This window comes from Halictus rubicundus, chromosome 12 (genome assembly GCF_050948215.1).
Source record: "Halictus rubicundus isolate RS-2024b chromosome 12, iyHalRubi1_principal, whole genome shotgun sequence".
In the NCBI taxonomy this organism is placed as follows: domain Eukaryota; kingdom Metazoa; phylum Arthropoda; class Insecta; order Hymenoptera; family Halictidae; genus Halictus; species Halictus rubicundus.
In genome coordinates this window covers 4051575-4064869 of record NC_135160.1, presented here as the reverse complement: position 1 = coordinate 4064869, position 13295 = coordinate 4051575, and the positions used below count along the sequence as shown (strand labels likewise).

Sequence of the window (13295 nt, the reverse complement as noted above, 5' to 3'; positions counted from 1 at the left end):
CGGCCTTAATTAAGTTGTGCAGGGCCTCGGGGAACTGGCGGCCATCCGTCCAAGTTCCTCAGAGGCTGGCTGATGCGAAATCGATGGCGAGACAGCGTCGCGTCGCCTCGCGTCCAATAAAAATTCCTCCGGAGCCACGGCTGCCAGGAAATGTCCTGTGCACGTGGGAACAGAACGGAGGGAGAGAGGGGAGGGAGAGAGCATCGTCTCGATCGACCAAGGCTCACGCCTAGACTCTGCGATCGAGGGATTTTCCCGAGGAATAAGGGAACCCGACAGAATTTCGTGGGAACCCGGACGAACCCTGCGGGAGCGCCGTCTTTTCGAATTCCCGGGGTAATGGCGGTCTTGTCACCGGTCCCCAGATCGAAGTCGCGGTTCGGAATTACGTGTCAGATTCGACGAGATGAATCTCCCAGCACGCCGGCTCCTCCTTTGCTGGAATACCTCGAGTTCTAACGAATGCCAAAACATAAATTCTGCGAGGCGCCCCGCAAGAAAATATCTGTTGCAAATCTATGCTTTTGTGAGACGATTTTTATGGTTTCCTTGCAATTTTCAATCTTCCTGAATCCCCGTGGCTCACGAATTGAGTCACCGAAATTAATTTCTTAATTTATTTCAAAGCGTTTTTGTCCCTGTGATGACAATAGAAATGTTGCTGGTAATGCTATTAATGTTACGCAATATTTTACCTCGATGGGTGCTATGTCGTAAGAAACATATTGCGGGTCTGAGACGCGAAAAAAGACGTTTCTCTTATTTGACCTTGTGTGACCTTGGAAGTGATTGTGGTCCTCAGAAGTGAATTCGTCTTGAGCGACGTTTACAAATTCTGAAGGTCACCTTCGTCTCCGGGAAAATAATGTAAATGCAGCATTAAATAAAAGTACATTTGAGAGAAATAAAATAGAAAACGATGACAACGTTGTACGGTGAATAGTAATCCGAAGCGAAGGTGGTGCTCGGCAAGTGGCCCGAGAGAAATAAAAATAATAATAGTATTAATAGACGGAAGGGTCGGAGCGAGCACGCGAGCCTAAGCATTGACAGGCAGCGAGCGATCTTAGCGTGCTTCAGTAATTACCGGAGGAGAGGATCGAGGCTCGAAGCAACGATCCGGGAGGCCAGCCCGGGGTATAATTAAACAAACGAAGGAATGGAAATTATTCGAGGCTGGGGTCGGACTCGGCGGCGGACAGGCCGAGATGAAAATTCCGGGATGGAAGTAATACGCGACGCCTCGGAGGAGGACCTTTCGATAAAAATTCCAGGAGAGCCAGGAGAGTCCTCCGACGTCGACACGCCGGTATTCGATCGATTCGGAGAACAACCGGGGACTTTTAATGACTTCCTTCTCGAAATCACGCGCGGCCCCGTTCCGGGGATCGTGAGCTTGCACTTTCTGGGGACGTTAGGCGAAATAGCCGCGGTCCAGGATGTTCTTGCGGGATCGATTGATGCGATAGGCGTGGTGCCTATCGAAAATTTACTGCCTATCGAAGACATTTACTTTGCCTGATTGAGTGGTCTAATTGGTTTCATTTTGTTCTTTGAATATTAACATTCTGATATCTTGTTCGAAATATAACCAGCATTTTATTTTATATAGACTGTGGCCTCTGTGTGTTCCACAATTTATGTAACTCGTCAAAATTATAATTAGACTGCGGATCTTTATGCGGGATAACAATTTTTTAACTAACAGAAACAGAAACAGAAATTTAATTTCTTTCTTATTATGTTCAGAAGATTGAAAATAATATAATAGTATGTATAAATCTTTCTAATATTTTCGCTACTTAAAATTACACCTACTAATTTTCGTCATAAATGCATAAAATCCGCAAAGACAAACAGTACAAACATTCAATTCTTTTAATCTTTTCACTATTTTATACTTCATCTCACGACTCAGACTTTTTTTTAATTTTTTAAAAATTTCAATTGGTTAAAATTGCGGAGGAAATGTTGAAAGTTGTTCAATACATCTTATAAAATCGCGATCCTATATACTAAATAATATTTCTACGATCACTTCGCAAATTTACAGACAATATTGCATTCCCGAATGAGAAACAAGAACAAAGAAATTATCGCAAGAACAATATCAAAAATTCTTACCGTACAGACTCGAGCATACTAACGCAAAAGAGACTGAGTCATAGCGGACTGATTTATCGCAACATATTATACAAGAATTGTCGTAAAAAGCCCTGATCCCAGAGAGTTGGCGAATATGTGGAGCCAGAAAATGTGGACGAATGGGGGGTGGAGTTATTATAAAAACGCCCAAGGCCGACGATGGGCTCCGATGTCTATAGAGCGAGATATTCGGAGCTGTTTCCGGTCCAGACGAAAAATCAGCCGCGATAAATTTTCTTGACTCGTTCGGACGCGTTTATTTACGGCTTCGCGCCCGCTCGCGAATATATATCGTCGCGCGGTGTTTATAGCCGGCCATTTTTCCGGGCTCTCCGGTCCTAACGACGCGTCGGACACTTTTAAGCCTAACAGGTGGCAGATTATCGAACGATCCGGGCTCCGAGGAAAATATGTCGACGGACTCTCGGCCGTTTATTTCTTCCGTTCGCAGAATGTCCACGCGGAATTCTCTGCGTCGCCACCGCTCGCGATTTTATTTATTCGTCGAGGAACGCAACGTTTAATTCCTCCTTTTTACTGTTTAACCCCTTGAAAATATTGTTTAATATTAGCAGAAAATATTATTACTGAAAAAGAATAATTCATCGTTAAGCTTACCCAAATGATGAATTAATTGAATAATTCCTTCGGACACATCAAATTTATTTCGCATGTCACAGGCGATTAATTTGTCCCGTGATGTCTAACTACAGGGCTTGTAGAAAACATAATGCAGAGGGTTTTGTCCGAAAACTATTTTCTAAATAAATTGCAGTGCGAGGAGTTACTTTAAGAAGACTTGCAAGTATTATGGAAAATAGAATAATGTAGAGGGTTGTGTTTGAAAATTATTTTCTCAATAAATTGCAGACCAAGGGGTTACTTTAGGAAGGCTTGCATTGTAGAGGGGTGTGTCCGAAAATGATTTCTGAATAAATTGCAGTGCATGAGGTTAATGGAGAAAGATTTGCAAGGGTTGCAGAAAACAAAATATAGAGGGTTGTGTCAGAAAACTTTTTTCTAAATAAATTGCTGTGCGAGGGGTTACTTCAGGAAGGTTCACAAGTATTGTGAAAAATCGAATATTGTAGAGGGTTGCGTCCGAAAATGATTTCTGAATAAATTGCAGTGCAAGGGGTTAATTAAACTAAAATAAAGAGGGTTGTGTGTGGGAAAACGATTGCCTAAATAAATTGCAGTGCAAGAGGTTAACGGAGAAAGATTTGCAAGGGTTGCAGTAAATAAAATATAGAGGGTTGTGTCAGAAAACTTTTTTCTAAATAAATTGCTGTGCGAGGGGTTGCTTCATGAAGGCTTGCAAGTATTGTGAAAAATCGAATATTGTAGAGGGTTGCGTCCGAAAATGATTTCTGAATAAATTGCAGTGCAAGGGGTTAATTAAACTAAAATAAAGAGGGTTGTGTGTGGGAAAACGATTGCCGAAATAAATTGCAGTGCAAGAGGTTAACGGAGAAAGATTTGCAAGGGTTGCAGAAAATAAAATATAGGGGGTTGTGTCAGAAAACTTTTTTCTAAATAAATTGCTGTGCGAGGGGTTGCTTCAGGAAGGCTTGCAAGTATTGTGAAAAATCGAATATTGTAGAGGGTTGCGTCCAAAAATGATTTCTGTATAAATTGCAGTGCAAGGGGTTAATTAAACTAAAATAAAGAGGGTTGTGTGTGGGAAAACGATTGTCTAAATAAATTGCAGTGCCAGAGGTTAACGGAGAAAGATTTGCAAGGGTTGCAGAAAACAAAATATAGAGGGTTGTGTCAGAAAACTTTTTTCTAAGTAAATTGCAGTGCGAGGGGTTACTTCATGAAGGCTTGCAAGTATTGTGAAAAATCGAATATTGTAGAGGGTTGCGTCCGAAAATGATTTCTGAATAAATTGCAGTGCAAGGGGTTAATTAAACTAAAATAAAGTGGGTTGTGTGTGGGAAAACGATTGTCTAAATAAATTGCAGTGCCAGAGGTTAACGGAGAAAGATTTGCAAGGGTTGCAGAAAACAAAATATAGAGGGTTGTGTCAGAAAACTTTTTTCTAAGTAAATTGCAGTGCGAGGGGTTGCTTCAGGAAGGCTTGCAAGTATTGTGAAAAATCGAATATTGTAGAGGGTTGCGTCCAAAAATGATTTCTGTATAAATTGCAGTGCAAGGGGTTAATTAAACTAAAATAAAGAGGGTTGTGTGTGGGAAAACGATTGTCTAAATAAATTGCAGTGCCAGAGGTTAACGGAGAAAGATTTGCAAGGGTTGCAGAAAACAAAATATAGAGGGTTGTGTCAGAAAACTTTTTTCTAAGTAAATTGCAGTGCGAGGGGTTACTTCATGAAGGCTTGCAAGTATTGTGAAAAATCGAATATTGTAGAGGGTTGCGTCCGAAAATGATTTCTGAATAAATTGCAGTGCAAGGGGTTAATTAAACTAAAATAAAGAGGGTTGTGTGTGGGAAAACGATTGCCGAAATAAATTGCAGTGCAAGAGGTTAACGGAGAAAGATTTGCAAGGGTTGCAGAAAATAAAATATAGGGGGTTGTGTCAGAAAACTTTTTTCTAAATAAATTGCTGTGCGAGGGGTTGCTTCAGGAAGGCTTGCAAGTATTGTGAAAAATCGAATATTGTAGAGGTTTGCGTCCGAAAATGATTTCTGAATAAATTGCAGTGCAAGGGGTTATTTAAACTAAAATAAAGAGGGTTGTGTGTGGGAAAACGATTGCCTAAACAAATTGCAGTGTAAGAGGTTAACGGAGAAAGATTTGCAAGGGTTGCAGAAAACAAAATATAGAGGGTTGTGTCAGAAAACTTTTTTCTAAGTAAATTGCAGTGCGAGGGGTTACTTCATGAAGGCTTGCAAGTATTGTGAAAAATCGAATATTGTAGAGGGTTGCGTCCGAAAATGATTTCTGAATAAATTGCAGTGCAAGGGGTTAATTAAACTAAAATAAAGAGGGTTGTGTGTGGGAAAACGATTGCCTAAATAAATTGCAGTGCAAGAGGTTAACGGAGAAAGATTTGCAAGGGTTGCAGAAAATAAAATATAGGGGGTTGTGTCAGAAAACTTTTTTCTAAATAAATTGCTGTGCGAGGGGTTGCTTCAGGAAGGCTTGCAAGTATTGTGAAAAATCGAATATTGTAGAGGGTTGCGTCCAAAAATGATTTCTGTATAAATTGCAGTGCAAGGGGTTAATTAAACTAAAATAAAGAGGGTTGTGTGTGGGAAAACGATTGCCTAAACAAATTGCAGTGTAAGAGGTTAACGGAGAAAGATTTGCAAGGGTTGCAGAAAACAAAATATAGAGGGTTGTGTCAGAAAACTATTTTCTAAATAAATTGCTGTGCGAGGGGTTACTTCAGGAAGGCCTGAAAGTATTGTGAAAAATCGAATATTGTAGAGGTTTGCGTCCAAAAATGATTTCTGAATAAATTGTAGTGCAAGGGGTCAATTCAGAAAAATTAGCGAGGGTTGTAGAACAAGATTTGGAGTTTCAAAGGAGAGATTGCGTCTCTTGATAACGAAGCCCGGGTACAGGGTGTTCCAAAGCTTGTTTTGGGTGTTTCTGTAGCCAGCGGCCTCGACGCCAAACGAAACGAAGCCGAAGAACGTGGAATACATTACAATGGCACGTTAATGCCCGCGGCGCACGCGACGCTCAGCGTCCCGGCGTGCAACACTCGATTTAACTGCGTTTAGTTTTAATGCCAACCGCGGACTGTTCCTCTCCTGCATTCGTACCTCGGGCGATACATCGAGTTCCACTTCCCGCTCCCACCTGGTGGAACATTAACGCCCGGACGCCGCTAATGTGCGTTCTCTGTCATGGAAAACGGCTTAACCGACGTTCGACAATCTGTATCGCGTCCCTCTGCGACCTGCACCCTGTTGTTCTTTTTCTTCCGTGCTCTTCCTCGATGCAAAAATGTTCAACGTCTGTACGTACATCACGATCTACTCGATCAATATTATATTTTTCTATTTTGTACCTGTCTGTCCTGTCGAAGCTGCGAGGAAGTGTGTGGACGTTAAATGGTACCACAAATCAAAATCTTCTAATTAATTGACCGCGGATTTTACGCGTTTATGACAAAAACAGTTACGAATTCAAGGTCAACATATAACTTTCAACATAGTTAAACGATTAACGAGAGAAATGATTGGTTACTTAGCGTCTGCATCTTGTAATTGATGCACAAAGATTTGATTTGGCATGAAGTATCGCAGTCTACTGGAGCTCCTTGCTTCGTAAAATGTAACAAACAACGTATTCTTGAAAACAACAATGCACGCAAATTCTCCATGCCTAATTGTCCCATACAACTCGTGCACCTCCGCACAAAAAAAAACTATTTATTACAGGGATTCGTATTTATACGCAGCCCCGTTTAAACGACTGCCACCCGGAAGCTTTATTCCGAAAATATTTGCAAAATCGATAAACTCCAATTATAAAACGTATACAAACTCGGAAAAAAAGAAATACGAGCTCGTACACGCGCGATCCGTCACACAATGCTCTTTCGCCGTTCGCGTGTTTAAAAACGACGACGATCGACCGTTCGGCCGCTCGAATCCGGGAGCAAACGCAATCATTTTTATTGATTCCCGTTGATACACGCCGGCGAGAAATACCGCGGTATCAAGCAGCTTCAGTCCCGGGCATTAAAAAATTTCAAAGGAGCTCTCCGTTTGTCGCGGCGACCGATCCAATACGGACAAACGGAGACCGGCGTAAAAATGTATGCTCGACGACGCGAAAGAGATACGGAGAGAAAGAGAGAGAGAGAGAGAGAGAGAGAGAGAGAGAGAGCCGTGACCGAATCGAAACGCGTTGCCGGACGAATTGATATTTCGAGGGATGGGAGTTGGCATGGCGGACTTCATGAAATTCGAGCCCGGCTTGCATCCCGTATGCGAAACAGCTGCGTGTCGCGCGTGCATTTCCATTTCCGCGCGCGGAACGCTCGCGTGAACACGATCGCCCCTACAGGCCGTTTCACCGGACCCGTTACAAACCTGTACCGCCGGAAAACGCGTTAATCGTGTCGAAATCATTTGCTCATAAACCTTGTCCTTGGATCACCTTAATCGTTTTAATAAAATAATATTTCTCCCAAATCCTTAAACAAAGTACTCTCTTCGATCATTTTGCCAGTCAAAGATGTATTACACTTGAATTCTTTTACTGTTTTGTGTTTTAGCAATATTAACACTAGGCTTACGGAGCACTAGAAGCGAATATTTTACATTACTTTATAATAATAAGAAGAATATGTCTATTCAAGTTTTTTAGCCATTTTTAGAAATAAATTTGTTGAGTAATTCCACGTAGGTGGATCTTCACAATCTCAATAATCGTAAATTAGAAATATTAGAATCCGTCATTTTGACGGGTCCCGTAAATCTAGTGTTAAAATTAAGTATAATGTTCCTTTGAAAGGTATTTCTCTTTACAATTTTCTCTTAATAATTTTAACAAGACCAGAAAGTGAAACGGTAAATTCTTTTGCTGTATTCGCTAAAAAATAGATCTAGATAGAAAATTCTAATAGGAGAAAGTCAGAAAATTATTCACTGGCCCGACCAAGGTCAGCGAACCCTAATATAATTCGGCATACTGATATAAGACTTTCGTTCGACCATAATATAATTCGGCAATCTGTTATGTTTGTTACAGACCTCAGCCAGCCTCGTCCGGTCCGAGTTTTCTTACTGCTGTCAGGTGAGTGACATTAATGTCGCCGATGGCAACGTCGGGATTTGGTACAGGCTTAAGGAATTGCTTTATCGTCTGGCTGTAACTCGAACGGGAAAACGTTCGGTAACTTTCTTTCCGGTGCCTTGAGCCTGAACGAACCAATTTTCTTTTCCTTAGCCCATCGCCGGGGTAAATTGTGTTCATATTATTTCTTACTGCTATCCTCCTTCCATTCGTTCCCAGTCAGTATTAAGCACATTTCCGATGGTAAGCTCGCAACCGGGTGATTTTTCCATTCCTAGCATTTATAAAGTTGACATAAATTAAATTGGCGTAACAAAGATTCAGCCGTACGTATCGAATCGTACATACTAATATGAACAGTAAAGAGAAAAATGCAGAGCCGTGAAGTGGAAAATAATTGGTTGAATTGACTACTGTTTTAAAATGTACATACTCATTTTTGCTATAAATACAATACACAAAGTCCGCAGTGTAGTAATGAGACATACGGCATCGTAGGAAGTTGAAGAATAAGAAAATCGACTAAACTTTACTTCAGGAAAACAGAAATTTTTAACTCTTTTCTATGCAATCCAGTGGATTTTTGCAAGAAAATTTTGAAAATCCAAGTTTTAATCCTAGGAGATCAGTAGTTCAAATGTTATGTGTAAAGATTTGCAAAGGTCAGTGTTTTTGACAGGTAAAGGCGCCGCCATATTGGTATGTAGTCAGACATCGTCCAATGAGCGGAGAATGTGAGTGTTTGTGCTGCCACCTAGCGGCTCCGCTCGCTGGACGACGCGCAACGCTGAGTGTATATAAACATGGCGGCGCCCTTGCCTATCAAAAACGCTTAAAATCGCTCAGCTTTTGAACCAGTGAATTCCTAACATTAAAACTTGGATTTTCAGCATTTTCTTGCCAAGATCTACTGGATTGCATTTAAAAAAGTTAAAAATTTCTGGTTTGCTGAGGCAAAGTTTAACCAGAAAATCCACTTTTCCATGAAACGTGCCGCTCGACCGACTCCGAAGACGATTAATAGGTACAGGAAGTTCGCAGTAACAAATATTTGGTTCGCGGCGAAAGGTTCGAAGTGCCTGCGGGACATAAACGTTTAAACGAAGACGCGGAAGTGGATTCAGACGTGCACGATCAGACGAGGGCGGCGAGTATGGAGATTCCACGGGGTTCGCGAGAGTTCGCGCTGAAACTCCCGTAAACTTGGAATATTATTTACTCGGCATCCGATATTGCATCCCTTATGCAGTCGCCGGAGCCGTGTACACGCCTCCCGTGTTGCCCGTGCTCTGCCCCGATACGCGATATTTTGATTTCTAATGAATCGTTTCTCGTGTTTATCGGAATCCCATCTGCAAGGATGAATATTTATTCATCTTGAAATGGAAGCTCTTACGTATATTCCGATCGCAGCCTGAGCGTACGATTCCGCGGAACTGAAATTAATTCCGGAACCGATCGACTGGAAACCAGCTTGAAAGTTTAATACCACAATATTACACGCGAGTTCTTTTATATTATATTCTGAGGCATGTATTAATTTAAACAGTCTATCCATTTCATACGCAACAGTATGAAGAAGCGATCCATAAAGCTATTAAACTTTATCGAACGCTGTCGCAAAGAAATCGATGAAATCCGGTGCCCTTTCAACAGCAGAGCAATCACACTTTTACAAAATCGCGCGTAGCTATCGTCAGAACATTCGCAGGCGAATAAAATTCGACAGGCAGGTACGCGAGAGTGTAAAGAAGTAATTTGCAAAGCCATTAAACCGTATCTGCGACCGTCGCACAGTGGCACCAAAGCCGGAAAACGTGGCCAAAACCTAAAATATGAACTTTCAGCTAGGTAAGTTTTAAGTATGGGGTTGGTTACTCCAAGAGTGTTTCTAAGTGGGGGTAAACAGCAAAAAGGTCGTTTTTTAATACCTGACTAAGAGTCGCAGTCCGAACTTCGAGTTCATCAGACCATACCTTTTTAAGCTTGTGAAGCACATTGCGAATTTCAAGTGCACAGAGTACAAATTGTGTTGAAACGTTTCGATTTTAATTGTGCATTATGGATGCCGTTCGTGGAGGTAAGTTGCATAGTTTTTAGTGCCAAATGTTTATTGTTAACTGATAACTATGTATGCAAAGAGAGAGTAAAAGTGAAGGCATACATTTTTAAGATGTAGAGTAAAAGTTGCAAGTCCCGCACGGTCCATCGCTAAAACTTGTTGGAGCTTCTACTACATAGTATTATCTTGCAATTCTAACAAAAATTAGCTGCTCCTAGCTGCGTCTGTGGTCGTAGCACTGTTTTTTGTAACGCAGAGTAGGTATTTTATGTGCTTTCCTTGCATTTCTTGTCAAACTGTTAGAGATATGCACTAAATCTTTCTGTAAAATTTAAACAGATTTTGAATAGAATGTCAGTTTTCTTATAAAGAATCATATATCCGAAATTTTTTTATATTTTTCAAACACGAACGCTGTTTTTCTATCGGCTGTTCATTTGAAAACTTTCCAGCCGAATATCTCGAAAAGTATGAAAAGTATTAAAAATGTGTAAACCACGTGCCCAATGCAGTATCAGTTTTTTATTTGGATGGCGTTTTCAAGGTCATTTGAAGGTCAACTTTGTTTTTTCAAATGGAAACCTATATTTTTTATTACGGGTTCTTATTGTACGTAAAAAGACCAGCAATTCTTCAATTCTTTCTTCTTTGGGAACTATGAAGTGCGAATAGAATACCTACTGTATACAATACAAAGGGTAGAGGTCGTTCAGGTCAATACGAGACAGCGAATTTTCTAATTTCAAATTTGTGATCAGCGACCCCAAAAACGGCCTAATACCAATTTTCAAGCAGAATCAAGAATTTTTTAATGTATGTGTCCGCCATATTGGATCCGCCATTTTGTTTTTTCTAATTTCAAGTTCATATTCGTGATCAGCGACCCCAAAAACGACCTAATACCAATTTTCAAGCAGAACCAATAAGTTTTTAATAAGTTGTGGGGTTTTGACCACGTTTTGGCAATTTGGGACCACTGTGCGTCGCACAGATGGCAATTTGGACAAAATCGGATTCAAAATCAAGGAACTTTCGATAGGAATGAGGTAGAGCGATGAAATTTTTTTTAAATGAAAGCTGCAACTTTGTAGACTATCGGAAAAATAGAGTGATTGTGGTACGAACGTTTTTTAACCTCGAGAAAATTCGTTAAACGCGCACAAATTCAAGAAAATTTTAGTTTTTCCAATAGCACGCGCGGAAAAAATTTTTGTTTAACATGCTACACATCATTCCCCATAGATTTTTTCACGCTGATTTCAAATCTGGTCTCAAAATTTGTCTACGACCTCAGGATTTTGCAAAAAATAGATTTTTGTGACAAAAACTAATGAAGTCATTTTTTCGTTGAAATGATTGGATGGTAATAATCTCCCTATTTTTCCCATATTCTACAAAGTTTCAGCTTTAATTTAAATAAAAGTTTCATCGCTCTACCTCATTTCTATCGAAAGTTCTTTGATTTTGAATCCGATTTCGTCCAAATTGCCCACTGTGCGTCGCAAGGAAATCGATAAAATCCGGCGCTCTTTTGCCAGGATGAATAAAAAGTGTCCGATGTAATTCGCGGCAGTGCAATTTGACCAGCGCGCATCCGGCTACTTTTCCCTGTATTATCAGTGCGACGTGTTCCCGCAGTTTCTCAACTCCCGGGGAAGAAACTCCGGCAAGTTTCCGCGTCGAACGGAAAACACCTGTCATCCAGCGAAACGTTTCATCCAATTTCTCCGGGAATCTTGTTCGGGGTCCGGTCTTCTCTCCCGGTGCTCGTCGCGATCCAGTCCTCGATCATCGATCCCCGGACCTTTTACCTCGCGGACGTAACGGGAGAAATAATGTTGGTCGGAAAAAGCGCGGGGAAGGGAACGTGACGGGGGCGTTATCGAGGGAGCGACGAGAAGAAATCAGGAATGGAGTGCGCGCACACACTCGCAGGTGCGGTCTGATCCTTTTTCAGTGAAATGTATACAGGGTGTCCCGTAACTGGTGGCACAACCGAGCAGGGGATGATTCTACATGAAAAACAGAGTCGAAAATATAGAATAACATTCTTTGCTACAAGAAAGTAGTTTGTTTTCGAGAAAAATTATTTTGAAAATTTGTCTAGTGCGCGTACACTCGGCTTACGTGCGGCTCAACGGGATTCGAAGAACGCTAATTTTTCAACAGGATGGAGCACCACCGCACTACAGTTGCGAAGTAAGACGTTTTTTAAGTGAAAATGATCAGTGCTGGATCGGTCACGGTGGCAGAGTACCTTGGCCGCCACGATCTCCGGATTTGTCACCGTTAGATTTTTATTTGTGGGGTCAGGTGAAATCGATTGTGTATCGTGATCACATAACGAGTATCGAACAATTACAACAAAAAATTGTGATAGCGTTTGAACACTTAAAGCAACATAATAATTGCGCATTACAAGAGGTTCGAAGGAACTTAATACGAAGAGCACAATTATGTCTACGACAACGTGGACAGCACTTCCAACAATTTATGAATTAAACGAATTCCTCAAAGGTAATTCTAACATTGTAACCTCGACCTTCGATTTATTCGATGTATACAAACCTCGAAAACCTTTGCGAAAGAAGGTTGAGGTAACTCAGAATAAAGTCCGTTGAGCCGCGAGTAAGCCGAGTGCACGCGCACTAGACAAATTTTCAAACTAATTTTTCTCGAAAACAAAGCCTTGTATCAAAAAATTTTATTCTATATTTTCGACTCAGTTTTTCATGTAGAAGCACCCCCTGCTCGGTTGTACCACCAGTTATGGGGCACCCTGTATACACAGGGAGAGAGAGGGGGTTGAAGATAGATAGGGAAAAGGGGTGACGAAAAACGCGGGAAGGACGAGAACGAGTAAAGAACGCATCGAGCCAGACAGAATAGCCGGCCACGTAACGTCGTACTTTTCATTCTTGCGACCAGCGCGTGCTCCGCATGGTAAAATCGCTTGAGAGCAGACAGAGAGAGAGAGAGAGAGAGAGAGATATGTGACAGGGATATCGAGACTGCGTACGGTCGAGGGAGATAAAATAAGGCTGAAAGGAAAGGCCGAGAAGTGTTTCCTTTGCGAGGACGGAGGGAGAAATAACGTAGCGGGGAAATAAACGATAAGGGGACCGGATGTGGGGACAAAAAGCGAACCGTGCGATTAAGGGGAGTAGCAATGATAAGGGGGGGGGGGGGTTGTCTCAGAAATACCGCGGGTGGAGATTCTTCCTGTAGTTGTTGTTTACAGGATTTTGTACTTTCTTTAATCTTAAATCTGTCTAAAATATTCTCGTCTTCATTCTTCGGTCGGTCTTCTTCCATTCTTCTTTATTTTAGCCCTTTGCGGTCGTATGTCTACTCTCAGCCACCAAAGC

General features: G+C 41.3%; 1 protein-coding gene across 2 annotated transcripts in view; it reads left to right on the top strand.

Annotated features, from left to right (window-relative positions):
• The window catches only part of LOC143359946 (RNA binding protein fox-1 homolog 2), a 437182-nt gene that overhangs the window by 79714 nt on the left and 344173 nt on the right, over positions 1-13295 (top strand). For both annotated transcript variants that reach the window (XM_076798373.1, XM_076798374.1), the window contains exon 2: positions 7821-7865. The gene's annotated coding sequence lies outside the window, so the exon portion shown is untranslated. The remainder of the gene's footprint in view (positions 1-7820; positions 7866-13295) is intronic.